Raw genomic sequence first — 15,925 nt, 5'->3', positions numbered from 1 at the left:
TATACAAGTACGGTTTGCAAATTACAACTCAACATTTTTGGTTGGATCAAAATGCGCTTAGAGTTTGCTCAAAAAGAGCTATTCAAAATTTCATTCACATAAGCTCAACTCGGCAACCAACATTCATGGACTTTCCAAAAGTGTTTATATTCCTGTAAGGAAAACAAAAGGAATAGAGTGAGCTTACGCCCAGTGAGTTACTATCACTCAAGCAACCAATTTCATATAGGCATAAAGCGTTCAATAAAGAAGTAAACCCAGATCACACATTAACAAAACGGGTAAAAGGATACGGACGGCTCTCAAGAGCCCCTTTCCTCGCTTGTATACTTGATCGGACTTCATTGACCCTCAATGTTTACAAAGTAACCAACCGTAGGCTCCACTTTACTTCCATTCCTTCCACCCAACATTCCCCTACCGGGCCCGAACTCCAAACAGTGTAAATTTGGTAATACTCGAGTATATCGGAATCGAGAGTCTCATACTACAGGATTCCATATAACAGTCCCCATGGCTCGTCAATTTTCACGACCAAACCCTCGCCGGCTCGATCCAATCGACTACCAATGGGGTTGAGCTCAGTAGTAACAGTAATGGCCGTTGGATACTTGTCCATACGACACCCAATCCAGTATTTCATGTACTATTCAAGTACCACAGTTGACAGTCATATTTAATACAAAAGGGGTGAGGGCGATCAAGTATACCCTCACTTTAATCAGTTTCACCGGTGCAAATAAGCCTTCAAGGCATCAAGTTCAAATATAACAAAGCCACATTGTAAACAATCAAGTGAGTAGTATACTCACCAAGCAAGCAAATGATATTTCATATACTTCCGCCCAAAGAGCGTCTTGAATCACCGTCACGCCCTAAAATTTCAAATAGGCACAATAATACTCGATTACAAGTTATAAACCAATTTCCACAAACTACCGAAAATAAGGCTTCATTAGCACGTATAAGTACTAAAGTAGGCTAAGGAAAATCCGAAAATGAAAGTTAAGCTCTAAGACCTAAAAATAGTTTTGATGCCATTAAGCGTATTGGGTACAACTGGCACTACGAGTATCGGATGGATGTATACTATACACCGTTTCGAAGCTAAAAGATAGGGTTACAATGTTGGAGAAGGCCACTCAGTCCAGTTTGTAGTGAAACTAGGTCAAAAGATCAATATACCAAACCAGAACTGCATAAACAGGTTAATAAACCGCATTCTGGTTAAATCATCATAAGTCAGGCTACCTAAGTCCAATTCAAGTGATTCCAAATCCATCTGAAAGCTAATATACCAGGTTATATTTATTAAGAATACATCAACCACCAAATCAATCGTATTCCCAATCAAACTAACCAATTACCAAAGCTGATTACCGAGTTCGGACAGAAACAGGGCAGCAGGGGTATTTCAGACTTTTCACGGGCTACGTTACTCCAATTGGCCTGAAATTTTGCAGGAAACTATAAAATATCATTCCATAAAACTTTCATGTTTTAACCCAAGGCTAATTCGGCCTCTAACTATGAGGAACAGTACCGGGCAGAATGGTTGAATTGAAACCCTAAATCCGAATTTTTCCGTTCAATGCGGAAATTTTCCGCAAACAACTACAATTTACGCATTCTAGCTTCATTCTAGATCATTTCCAACCATAATACATGGCCACACAATAGTAATCATATGAAAACAGAAAAAATCATGATTAAATAGAAAATGCACCAAATTCTACCAAAAGTCATGAAACAACACCTAAAATCATCACTTCACCTCACACATGTCAATAATTAAGCATTATTGAGTTGCAAGAAAGGTCCCTTAGTTACTCACCTTAACAACCCAAGAACAAGAGCAACTTAGCATCTTAATCCTCCAAACAACTTCACCAATCACCTCACAACCACTCACTTAAGGGTTTTTATGGAGTAAATGCAAGATTAAACGGTTGGTTTGTTGGATTTGAGCAAGATTGAAGCAAGAAATTGGAGAGCTTTTCCTTTCTTTCTTCCTTGGAGAGGGCCAGCCACAAGCTTGCAAATTTTGGGTGATTTTTGGGTCAATTTTTTGATTTATTTGGAAAAAGGTGAATAGTGGTCAAAAGTAAGACTTAATCATATGGTGACACTTGTCACCCTATTTAATGCATGTATATCCCTTTGTTTCCTCAACTCTAATCCATATGGTATCCTCTAATTATCTCATAACACCCGGTAAATTAAACCCAGTATCCAAAACTTAACCTAACTGGCCGAATTTTACCGAACTTTCCGCACCAGCGGGTCCCACGTCCGATATACGTCCTTAATTTCTCAAAAAACTAACCGATACTAGAAACATCTGTCGCGCCCCATTTTTTATAAGAAAAAATAAATAAATGGTTTAAAAAGTGAATTTTTTATTTGAAAAATGATTTTTGATTTACAAAGAAAGTGGGTCTAAATGGGACTTGAAAATGCGACGATTTGACCCAAAATATAGTTTAAAAAGGGTTTTTGAAATAAAAATCGGAGTCGCCACTTGGTATAGAGTTAATGTGTACCAAGTCACCTAAAAAATGAATTTTGTAAAGGAAAAAGATAGAAAAGAAACCCCTTTTAAACGACTCCTAGTCTACGTAAACCAACGAAAAAGGTTCGGGAGTCACATTTGACGAAGGGGAAGGCAAGGATAAAAATCCAAGGCACCCCTTCGACTTAGCCAAGGCTAGTTGCGCGATTTAGTCAAGGATTTTCTTATTTTTTAACCAAAAGATTTATCACATTTGGATGTACTATATGAATGCAAACCCTAGACCTAGGGGGATATCGGGGGGCAAAATTTCTCTTCAAAGCTTGAGTGGTGCCAACCACATTAATTGTGATGCCCAATAATGACTCTTTGGAGAGATCACGAATGATGCAAAAATATGAGACTCCAAGGAAAGGAAAAGAATAAAATAATTACAGAAATATACATGTCTTAAAGGAATGCATCATGTCGGGTACGGGGGACTAATGTTCGCACTAGTGGGACTGACCCAACGGCTAGTGGCGATGCAAAATGAAATGCTCACTAGTGGGACTAACCCACGGCTAGTGGCGATGTAAATGAAATGCTCACTAGTGGGACTGACCCACGGCTAGTGGCGGTGTAAAATGAAATGCTGGTTTTGTATGAAGAAACTATATAAGACTTACTAAAAAAAATTATCCAAAGATTTGCCCCAGTGTGATGAATTGGTCAGTGGGATTAAACCCAAGCCTGCCTTGATAACCGGTCAGTGGGATTGAACCCGAGCCTGCCTTTGACAAATTGGTCAGTGGGATTAAACCCAAGCCTGCCTTGAGAATTAAAACACACACGTTAGTGAGATAGACTCGATACTAACGGTGGAGAAATCAGTGAATTAAATGTGGTTGTCAAGAATGGGAAATGGAAGGGTGCGCGGCGGGCGCTGAAATTTCATCAACAAGAAATTGAAATTTGTCAAGGAACAAGAAATTAAATTCAAGTTTGATTTTTGAGAATCTTTTCGAAAATAATTTGCCCAAATTTCCACCAATTATTGTGCAACCGATCAATTGATTTGCATTACGGTATGGTTGCTCCTCCTTGAGGCCTTGATTCGTAAGATTCTGGCTTACGCTTCTTCATCGATTTCAGCCCTGGATACCTGCACAGGGGGCTCGCCAAAGTACAACATGCACTTTATTTTAAAATATTGCAACTAATACTCATGGAAAGAGTAGTGTGAACGATTTGAAAGTTTTGCTTGACTCTTTGACGAAATCCTCAAATGGACTATAAAAAATTTGCCCCAGTGTGGGCTTATTTTGCGAAATAAAAATTTTGCCCCAGTGTGGACTTATTTTGCGAAGTCTTACAAATGAAAATTTGCCCCAGTGAGGGCTCCTTTGATTGCAAAAATTTGCTCAGATGATTCCCCATTTATTTGAACAAAGAGAAATTGCACTTTCTAAAATTTAGAAAATAATCATATATACAATGTGAAGAAATTTAAACGTCGAGTTTGAACTCATGCAGAAATTTCATGATGAATCTCTCAGAATAACACCAAATTACAGAAGATTTCTTCCTCACTTTTAGCATCTGTGCTTAGAGTAACGGGTGACCACTTCTTGTTGGCTCATCTTTCAGGACCAATCAAATGGGCGTTATTTCTGATTTGGAAATGGCTAAGGAAAATAAGAAGTCAAGATTTGTCTGATTCTTGTGCCCAAAAATTGTATGTAATCCATTCAACATCACATCTTAGTGAAAACAAAGAGTTTGTCACCCTTATTTCTTAAGAAAACGTAGTCAACATATAAGCTTTATAGGCTTGCAACAATATGGATAGAAACGATAGCTAAACATGTGAAAACTGGTTATACCCTTATGATCACAAATGATTGATGGATTTCTTACGAGCATGACCTTTGTTTTGAGTTGTCATGAAGGAATAAGTCAACGATGGACTTTTATGGGCTTGTAATGTGGCTTGAAGACGATAGTTAAAGAAATAATTTTCAAGGACATTGCACCGAGGATCGCATTTTTCCAAAATTGCCCCTATTTTGAACTTAAAGATCTCAGATTTTGTTTGCATTTTTTTCATCATTCACCAGGGACTTCAGCGTCGAATTTTTCTGTATTTTTCTTGCATTTACTTTTCTTGCTTTGCTTTTGCTTCTTTTTTTCCTTTTCCTCGACCTGGAGGCTTTCACATGGTGAGTAGCGTCAACCCCATACCCAAGCAATTCAGAAATACAGCTAAAATTTTTCGGCATCAGAAATTTTCTTGACAGGGCCATTGCAAAGAACAGAAGTCAGGACTTTCGGCTTTTGTAATGGGGTCAGGTGGGGTGCTTAGAAAAGTTAAGGCTTGAAAGCGGATTTCAAAAGTGGTTTGAAGAATCTGAGATCGCATTGTTGCGCCAACCCTATTTTAGGGCTAAATCAGAATTTGCCCCAATTTATTCTCAAATGAGGTTTTTTCCTCTTTTCTCTTTTTGGCCTTCTGCCATTCTTTGAAATTTTTCAAAAATTTGCCCCAGTCTATTTTTGAACTGAGGTTCTCTTTTCTCTTTTCTTTTGATTTTTGTTGTTTTTCACTTTTCACCTTTTGGGACTTTTCTTTCTTTTTCAACTTAAACTTGCCCCAGTGTGGGGTTTGCGATTCTCAGGGGTTGCCAAATGAAGTATTTCATTCTGAAGGTTCAAAAGGGATAACTAGGGATAGAATGTCCGATTGGAAGAGAAGAGGGCCTGACTTTTGTTCCGTTCCTTACAATAACTCTGAAAGGAAACTTTCATCAATGCGAAATTTCTTGCATGTATCTGAATTAACTGACTGAGGAACACCCTTGTTCATCCATATCTCTGAAACATAGGCGATCCGCGCGGACAAAACTCTTCCTTTTCTTTTCTCTTCTTCTTTTTTCCCCAAAATTGAAACCCAAGTGGAATCAAATTTCTCCAATTTGTGATTCCCTCTTTTCTTTTAATTTTAGAATTTTGCTTTTCTCCGTTTTGGAAAATTCTCCAAACTTTCTCCCCAATGTGGGGTGCTATCATAGATGCTTTGAAAAGAACCACCAATTTTAGCTCAAATGAGGATGCAAGGGATAAATGGTGTTTAGGTTGTAGAAACGATGGCCAAAGTATCATTCTTACACCTCATGACAACCAAAGTAACGAAATGGTCATTGAGAATCCATTCTCTTTTTGATATTTGAAAATCTTCCAATATAGGGTAGTTGTAACAGCCCCACCTTACCCTAAGGCGAACCAAAGGGTTCGGCGGACCGCCTGCCTAGCTCTCGCTAGGACTACGGAGTCGAAACACACAAAACCGATATTACACGAGACAGGACCCAAAAGAATTGAATGATTGAAAACCGCCAAGCTTAACAGTAACTTACCAAAATCACATGGAAAAAAAAAACATTGTCATATATACATGTCGCTTGGTTTACAATGCAGATGGAACCAGTGAAACGAAGTACATTTAGAGTTTGCTTCCCCTCGAGGAGCTATACAAAAGAACAAAAGATTATCTAACTAGCTCAACTCGCTTTTCAAAATCATGATTTCCAAAAGAGGTTCCTGTAAGGAAAACAAAAGGAACAGAAAGGGGTGAGCTTGCGCTCAATGAGGTACCAAACATATAGCAGAAAATCATGGCATTTCACATTTAACAAATCAGATACACATGCCAGATGTAAAGCAAAGGAACCAATGATTCAAATCAGAAGGATACGGGTGGCTCTCAGGAGCCAAATTTCCAGCGCAGTACTTGATCCAAACCGGTTGACTCTCCGTCAACGTATATAGAACCAAAACGTCCGTAGACCCCTCTTTACACCGAATTCCGTCCACCAAACACCCCTTTACCGGGCCCGCTCACCGTAACCGAACAGAAATGGTAATACTCGAGTATACCCGGAATCAAGGGTCTCAATACCCAAAATCCCCGAACAGACTACCGTGGTTCGTTATCTAATCGTCCAGGCCCTTGCCGGCCCGACTCGAATAACTTAGCCACAGGATTGAGCTCATAGGTCATAGAAATCCGAACAGATGTAGACACAGATAACAGATTCAAATTTTGCATAGTAAATTGGCATATGAACAGACAAGAGAACGAGTGTGATAAAGTATACCCTCGTCTCAAACAAATAAACAGATTGCAGAGCATAAATCAAGTTAAACAGCAATGGAGGGGAGTGGTACACTCACCGGCTCAACTTCAAAAGTTTTCACTTCAGATTGGCCTTAATCGCCAAGAAATCCTAAAATAATCAAAATAAACCAATTGAAGGTTTTACTTCCAGAATCGAGTAAACAGAATGCACATGTGAGGCTCGACTACTAGTCGTATGCCTCGCCAAATAGTTACTAATGCAAGGGTGCAAAACATGATTTTCTTAGAAACGAAAAGGTAACATGAAGACTTAGGCGCAAACAACCCAAAAGCCTTTCATTTCCACAAAAAGGCAAATCCAACTTAAAGGAACCAAACGGCCTATAAAATCGGGCAGCACCTCCCCTAAATTTCTTACTTTTCCAGCCATTAAGGCTTCATTATATCCTCAAATCAGTCCCAACATTTCACACAAAAGTCATCTCATTTACCAAAAGCCGTTCACTAGGCTCAAAGCAGTACAAGTACAAAAGTTAGCTAGGAAATGACCGGAATAAGAGTAAGTCTTAAAACATGTAAGCAAGTACAATGAGACTCGATAACGAGTCAAAAAGCCATGCCAATCATAACCCCCAATAGGGTTCCATATGCATAAATAAGCATGATAGCAAACCAGAAATTAGAAATAGCATTAATCTTGGCCCCGAATAGAAAAACTGGTTTGCCCTTATTTTGCGGTAACGGCACAAAATATACTACGTTTATCGGATGGGGATGTAAGACCCACCGTCTCGAAGCTAAAAGACAGAGCTACAACAATGTAGAAGGACACTCAGTCCAATTCCTAGTACAACTAGGTCAAAAATGCAGAAAACCAACCCAGAACCGTAATTGCAGGTTCCCAAATCACACAAAACTGTAATACGTCTATCTCAGCCTACACAGGTCCAATTGCATTGCTTCCAAAGGCACATGAAATCTAAGACATCAAGATACATTTCATCAGAAGACACCAACATCCAAATCCAAAGCAATTCCAGTCAAAACAGACAATTACTATCGCAGTTCGCACATTCTGTTCACCAAAAACAGCAACAGTAAAAACGGCATAACTCACTCTATACTACTCCAAATGCCCTGAAATTTTGCAGGCACTACAAACTCATCAATACCTAAAACTTTCATTTTTTGAACAAAGTCCAATTCGGCCTCTATCTATGACCTAAAATTTTGGACAGATTAGGGGTTCATGAACCCTAACTTTTCACATTTCATTCCAAATCCAAAATTGATTGCATTTATCATCAATTCACACCTACTAGAGTCAAAGCCCCTTATTACCAACCATCAAAAACAACCACACCATCAAGATCATATGAAACCAGAAAATTCCTCATAAAATTGAAAACTTCACCAAATCAAGTCAAATAAAGAAATAAATCACCAAATACTTCACTATCACTTCCAATAGGCACAATTTAAGCATCATTAAGTGTAAGGGAGTAGGCAAACATCACTTACCTAAGAGACAAGAGATGTAGAGATGTTGGCCACCTTAAACCTTCAAATAAACTTCACTAAGACACTTAGTAGCACTAGAAGAAAGGATGTTATGGAGTAGAAATGGGTGTAAGCAAATGTTTTTGGGTGATTTGCACCAAGTAGTAGCTAGAACTTGAAGAGTTTCTTCTTCCTTCCTTGCACAAGATGGCCGGCCAACAAGAGGTAAGAAATGGTAATTTTTTTGTGATTTTTGAAGATATTTAACCAATTTTGGTCCAAGGTCAAAATAGTGAATAGTAAATCTTAAAGTAAAACCAATGAGATAGTGACACTTGTCACCACCATAAATGTATTCCTATCCTTTCTTTTCTCTCTCACATCAATCAAATCTCACTCTCTACTTATCTCTTAACACCCGATAAATTTTGCACAATATCCGAAACTTAACCTTATTGGCCGAATTTTTCGAAACTTTTCGCACTAGTGGGTCCCACGTCCGATATATGTTCTTAATTTCTCAAAATCTATTCGATACTAGAAAAATCATCTAAAAACTATATTTACTCGTAAAATAATCTAGAAAATTTTCCGGATACAGAAAGTGTAGAAAACAAGCCATTGAAAATAAGAAAGCCTAGAAAGATTATAAAACCTAACAAATGGAAAAGTTACGGGTTCTCACAGTAGTGATCATTAAGACTCTTATTTGAAGCGAAATTCTTCTTTTAAAGGCTCAAATGAGAGAGCAAATGATAAAATCTGTATAGGTAGAGAAACGAATGCTCGAAGTATCATTCCAAATTTTCCAAACAAATAAGAATAATGCGTATTTTTGCTATCACTTAGATGTGAATTGAACTAGATTTGACACAATGAACATTTTCAAGCAAAAGTTGCCCCAATTTTATAACTTATCAATCAATGTGACTGATTTTTATTTTGGGGTTAATAAAAGTGGGCAGAATAGGATTTGTACAGTGAAGGAGAACAGGTATCTGATGGGGCCTTTTGAGTGACCTCTTTTAATTTTTGAGCACTCTTATTGTGTAGCTCAGATCACCAATCTAGTGTGAATATTCAGGCAGGAGGTTAAAAAATCTCAATTTGAGCTTATTTCTTAAAATTCATCATGAAATCTCTTAATGAGCTCAATAAAGAATGAAATGTAGACGAGTATATACAAAACGAACAATTGTCTAAATAAAAGCTTCATTATTGCCAATGTTTGAGAAAATTTTAAAAGCAATATGTGGCGACCCCACTTCCCTCTAAGGCGAACCAAAGGGTTGGCGGGCCGTCTGCCCAACTCTCGCCAGGACTCACGCAAGCATTCTAGCTTAAAATCCTCCAGGGATTAACCTAAACTACTACAAAAATAATTCTTCCGAAATAAATCAATTTCTATCACCTCATTAGCTTCAAAGATAACAGCATACAACTTAGCCAAACGACGGCTCTTAACCACTTCACACGTTACTCGCAAGGTTAAAGACATACTATACTAATAAAAACATACAAACCGAATATTAGGATTTGGGATTACATTTTTCCAGCTTCAAGTGGCAACCAAAATAAAAGGTACAGTACTTAACGTAGAATTCATTACAAACCGAAATCTAAATTCAAGCTATTCAAATACATTCATAGGAAATATAAGCAGCTCAAATTCTTTCAACTTCCAGACCTGTAAGGAAAACAAATAAACGTGGGGTGAGCTAAAGCTCAATGGTGCCCCAAAACATGCATTCACGTAAATCAAACAGCGAGAAATAACTTAAACAAATTGAACAGTTAGGAAAGCGTATAACAACACAAGGTAGGATACAGGGGCTCTCAGGAGCCATTTTCCTCGCTTGATCGCCATTCATCGTAGTTGACCCTCCGTCAACTCTCACTACTTATAGTCCATGTAGATCCACTCATTTTAATCCTAACCCGTCACCATTCATACCCCGGTCCCGGGCCCGAACGTCGACTAAGGACGCAGTATACTCGAGATATACCCGTAGATAATTTGTCGAGGGATTCACCCAACGACGTTATTGTAGTTAGATTCACGTGTCGAGGGATTCACCCAACGACGTAACTACTTTTAGATTCAAGGATTCATGAGAAAAATGATTCACACAAGTCACCACTCGAACGGCTAGTGCGATAAAGTACACACTGCTCACTTCGATGGATCAAAAACTAGTTTTGCAATTTATCACATATTGAGTCAAGAAAGCACTTTAACCAAGTAATCATAGAACAGGCAGGGACACTCACCAAGAGTAGAGTTCAGATATCAAGTTGAGAATCGAATTCCGCGTCCTCGCAAAATCCTAGAAACCAAATTTTGAAACTATAAGTTTCTATTCAGTTTTTAAGCTTATACATGCTGAGGTATACTTAATATATTACTAGTTTACTACCCTTAGAAAAATTAGGAATCTACTTAGGTTGAAACTTGACAAACTTAGAAGAAATATTTCTTATAGTTTTCCGTAGGATACTCTTCTTTATAAAGGGTAACTAGTATCATTTTCTTGAAATAAGTCGACAAATCTCTTAACAACAATGTCAGAAAGTTACTTTGAACATTTCTCTAAAGTTACGGCTTTTGCAAAAATTATCCTTAAAAACTATTTTTCTTAAAATAGGGTTTCTTGCCGAGCAAGTCTCCCAAGCTTTTCACTAAAATTAGTAAAGCTCGTATTTTGGAACTTTTCCTATAGTTAACTATCCAGGTGCAAAGCTTAAAGAAAGAAAAGAATTAAAATAAGACTTAGAGTTTCCAAAAGCTATATAACTTATTTACTATAGCTATCAAGGCTAGTTTGAGCTAAAGGAATTTATCGAGTTGGAAAGTTTTAGGCAAAACACTAGATATGGAGTTTTATAATATAATACTAGCTGGAAAATATGTTTGAGTAATTTTGATCGCAGCTACCGAGTTCGCAAGATCGATACAACTTCCACAGCTCCGATTCCGTTTCGAAATCATAATATGGGTCAAAATATGGCAAAAATTCACATAGCAAATTACTAGGGCTTCGTCAATCATTAGCCCTAGATTTCAACAAGTGCATTTCTGAATAAAATAAAATGATCAACCAAGGCTTCATCAATCATTAGCACTTGGTCTCAGCAAGCCCATCATAAGCAAATAAAAATAAAAGTAAAGCCTCCAAGACATTCCAGCAATTAACTTTCATCACCCTGTAGTACTTATAAAATTATTCAAATGGCCAAGGGCTTCGTCAATCATTAGTCCCTAGCACCCAACCAGTAATTCTTGTAGCAACAAGGCTAACAATTCAAATGTTTAAATTTACTAACAGGTATTTAAAGTCAAGAACCAAATTTTCAACAACTTCATACTCAAGAAATTGTTCCACAGCCACACTTCACTATCTCCGATTTATTCTCCCAAAATAGCGAGAGTTTCACATCCATATATCTTATAAAATTTAAAACAACTTGTTCCAGATATTGCAACCATTATGATTTCAAAGAATAATTTCACTTTCAAGCTGGAAATTCTTACTCAAGCTTTGGCAACTACAAGGAAAATTTCCAGTATTCGTATACCCACGTTTTTGGTTAAATCATTCGCGATATCAAATGTTTCATTGCTAAACAACATGTATATCTTAAAATACACCCTTTTCCTGTGTTTCGAAACCATTTTATGCCAAGGAAAATATTCAAACATCAACTAGTGAAATTCGGAAACAATTCAATATTTTCTGCTCAAACGTTTGGTTAGCTAAATTTTCCAGCAACCATTTATCTTGTATAAAATTCTTCCTTGGCTTATTCAGGGATTTAAATACTCAAATTCAACATACAACTACTTAACTAATTGACTAACATTTTTGGTTCAAGAATTAAATTCGAACAACAACAAGAGTCATCCAATTTTTCAAGAAAAAAATTCCAGCTAGCCTCGGTTATAATCTGCACAGAATCTGATTGCATTTTTCTTTTTGTTTTCTGTTCTAACTCAACCAATTAACTACATGCGTAGCTTAATCATCTTGTAATTTACTAGTTAGTCATGGTTAGAGGCTTACAACAGCAAGATTATTCCACATGAAACTATATTATTCAAAACAACTCTCGGCAGAAATTTTCTACATCAAAACAGAATTTTCCTTGTACATTAAAACCACATTAACACCTTGTATTTTGCCCTTAATTCTCACATGCACAATTACTGAGTTAATTAACTATCATTCCAGACCAGAAATCAGTTCGGCAGCAGCAAAATACAATCATAACTCCAGAGTTTTGTGCAACTACTCTCGGATGAGTTTGCATGTGAAAAATTCTGTTTCATTTTTATTTTCCAGAGTAATCCAGGCTAATTAAATTCATGCGTGACTTTATCATCTTGTTTTCAGGTGATTAATACACAAATACAAACTCTGATCATCCCACAAATAACGAATTAAAGCTACAACATTCCAGCTCAAGCTCACGGCAGTCCCATTCTTTTTCCCAACCAATTTCTAGTAGCTTATCATCAAATTAACACATAGCTAGATACATCATCTGAGCTTAAAGACCTCACATGCAAGTCCAAAGCTTGCTTATACTACCACTGGTTATCCATTTTACAGTCTAGAAATTTACCTCACTGGATGCTCACTCACTCGACAAGATGCTGAAGTCTGACCCTCTCTCTCGGCTCTTGTCCTCACGCACAGGTAGGTTGGTTCTGGTTTGGGTTGTAGCGGTTGCAACTGGTGGTGGTGGAAGCTGGTTAGCAACCGGCTGAGCTTGGAGAATGTAGAGGAAAGTTTGCTCACAGTTTCTCCTCCTCTCTTCCCTCTTCGATACTTGTGGACAGAACCAGAAATGGAAATGCAGCTCTCAGCTTCCTCCCTCACTCTCGGCTATATGGTGCAGCTCACCTTCCTTCACTCTCGGTCGATGATAACAATGTGGAGGTGGAGTGTTTGTGAGGTTTAAGTGTGCAGGTGGTAAAGATGAGCATTGGCCGGATGGAGAGGTGAGTGATCATGGTGTCCGAGGGAGTGTTTGGCGTTGCGTGGAATGGTTATGGTCGTGGGGTGTTTTTGTGAAATTTTGAGGGGTAGTTTAGTCTTTTCACTTCTCCTCCTAATATCCACTTAAGACCTTAGTTCTAACTTAGCTCCAAAAATTATCCCCAAGTGTGATTTGAACGCCTAATTATACGCTAATCTTGCAAGGCTTTGATTATCGGAATATTTACGACTTAAGTATGATTAGAATACTTGTATTGTTTTTATCTAGAATTTATCGGTTGCAAAATAAGATTAAGGTTTCTATCTGCACTTAACCTTATTCGAAATTAAAATTAGCTATTGAAAATTTAAAGAATTATTTTTAAGGAGTAAACTTAATATAACTCAAGAATTATTAACTTAGTGTAGCAAAGCTAAGTGCTTTAATAGTTAGCACCGTTATATTATTTTGCACATGAAAATTATTTTTATTTACTTATTTAAAACAAATGAAATAATGTTATAGATTAGAATAAGAACTACGAATGGAATATGCACTAGTATATAAAAGCGAGTGAAAGTAATGCTAGAAAAGATTAAGGAATACTAATGCTAGATAAAGGTGAATTTGAAGTATGCATTGGTATTTATCTGCAAAATTCAAGGTTCTCACACAATACATATGAGAAAAATTCTAAAGAACTCCTTTACACATGTATACACACTTTTCTCTCTTAATAACCCCCTTTTCCCTTTGAGCAATGAAATCTCTTAAATGTTTTGCACGAGCGCTTGCAGATGAATTTTCAAATTCACATTGTAGGGCCTGCCCAAGAATCAAGTAATTTTCAAACTTTATCAGATCAAAATTGTTATCAGATATAGAAAGATATTTTCACCTTATTGAAATATTCTTATGAATGCAGGGGGAAGGGGAAAAAATAAAAGAAAAATACCCAGAGTTAGTAAGTAAAATTGTAAAATCGGTATGCATATGTCCTATGGGGGAGCCCTTTTATGCCAAGGGTAGGCCTAGCATGAAAATGCAATCCTCTAGGGTAGGCACCATACAATACCTGATGGATCCGATCAACTTATTTGAGTGAAAAATGATTTGAAAAATTTGGTCAATTTGGAGTGAGAAGAAACATTCGTCCTAAAAAATGAGGACAAAGTCCAAATGGATTGCTTACTTTGATCGACACATGATATGTGAAAGAGGGCTTACTCTTGAAAGGATTGCAATGCCTCGACTAATTTATTCAGTGAATTTTAGACTTAAACCCTAAAAAGGAATATGCGGATCAAGAGGATAGGATGAAATTGATGGTTTATTCAAAATTGACTAGATTACCTTAAAAGGGTAAAAGGGTCAAATGCATTGCATGAAATTTGATTATTTATTCAAAATTGAATGGATAACCCTAAAAATGAATTAAACTAATCAAATGAAGTGAATGAAATCAATTGATTAAGTGAAATAATGATTTATTCAAAATCGACCGAATTACCCTAAAATAGGCAAATTGGTCAAATGGATCGGACGAAATTGATGATTTATTCAAAATCGATAAAATTGCCCCAAGAGTGGGTAAACTACTCAAATGAATTGAATGAAATTAGTGATCTATTCAAAATCGACTAGATTGCCCTAAAATGGGTAAACTTTGTCAAATGAATTCAAAATTGACTAAATTGCCCTAAAAATGAACAAATTGATAAAATGGACTGGATGAAATTGATGAATAAAATGGTCCAATGGATTGAATGGAATTGACGGCTTATTGGTAGTTTGAAAAATTTATCGCGATGCATTAGTCTATGAGCCTTCTAAAATCAAATTTTGGCCTCAATTTGTTTATTGTCTCAGCAGTGAGGAATTATTGGTGAATTTCTTCAAATTAATGTCCTTCATGCAAGGGATTTTTACCTTGGGCTGGCCGAATTTTTAGCTTCAATTTTGTGAGGATTTTTGTGTTGTTTTGGTGAAATTTGTGCTCAAGGAACTTGGTTTAACCTTACCCTAGAAGTGGATGTTATGCATGTGTGTTTGAGTAGTAGTTTTGTTGGAGTAAAGTTAAGAAAACTAGGTGAAAATTTTCTGTTTTGGGGTTGCTTGCTGGCCGCTTGTTATGCTGTTGCAATTTCCAGTTTTTCTAGCTTACTTTATGGTGTATCTTGGTGAGTTTTTGCTTGGGAAACTTGGTACTTCATTAGCCTTGATGTATGTGTTGAGTTTGAGCAATTTGAAGAAAATTTAATTGGTGAAACTAGAAGCCAAAGTGGACTGAAATTCTGTTTCCAAATGTATGCATGCTGACCGGTTTTCTTGAGTTTATTTCTCTTCAATTCTTGGTTTGTTTTGATGAAAGTTTGGCTCAAACTTATGCTATAAACTTAGTAGATCTCTTGTGGACTGATTTGTAGCGAAAACCATGCATTTAACTTGAAGAAAACTTGAGTTTTGATTAGCTTTTGAGTTGAATTTCCTGATTTTCAGGTGTGGAACAGGGCTGCTGTTTTGGCCCTGTTTTGCCTTCGATTCATGATAGGTTGGACTTGAAATCGCTTGTGCCAATACATAATACTAGAGTTGTGCTTCGATTTGGTCGTAAACCTATTACTCAAAGGGAGTGAAAATTAGCTATCTTTCACTGCCAAAAACTTCCAGCAATTGTACCCTTTTCATGTATTTATTGTTGCTCTTAGTTTTTGATCCGAGAAACATTCTTTTCGCGCCACACCTTGCTTGAATCATAAACCTAACATGTATTGGTGATTTCCTTGAACTTTCACCTTCGCGTAGGTTTTAAAACT

Source organism: Coffea arabica, chromosome 4e (genome assembly GCF_036785885.1).
Source record: "Coffea arabica cultivar ET-39 chromosome 4e, Coffea Arabica ET-39 HiFi, whole genome shotgun sequence".
Taxonomy (NCBI): Eukaryota; Viridiplantae; Streptophyta; class Magnoliopsida; order Gentianales; family Rubiaceae; genus Coffea; species Coffea arabica.
The sequence above is the reverse complement of the archived record's forward strand: the minus strand, read 5'-3'. Positions refer to the sequence as shown.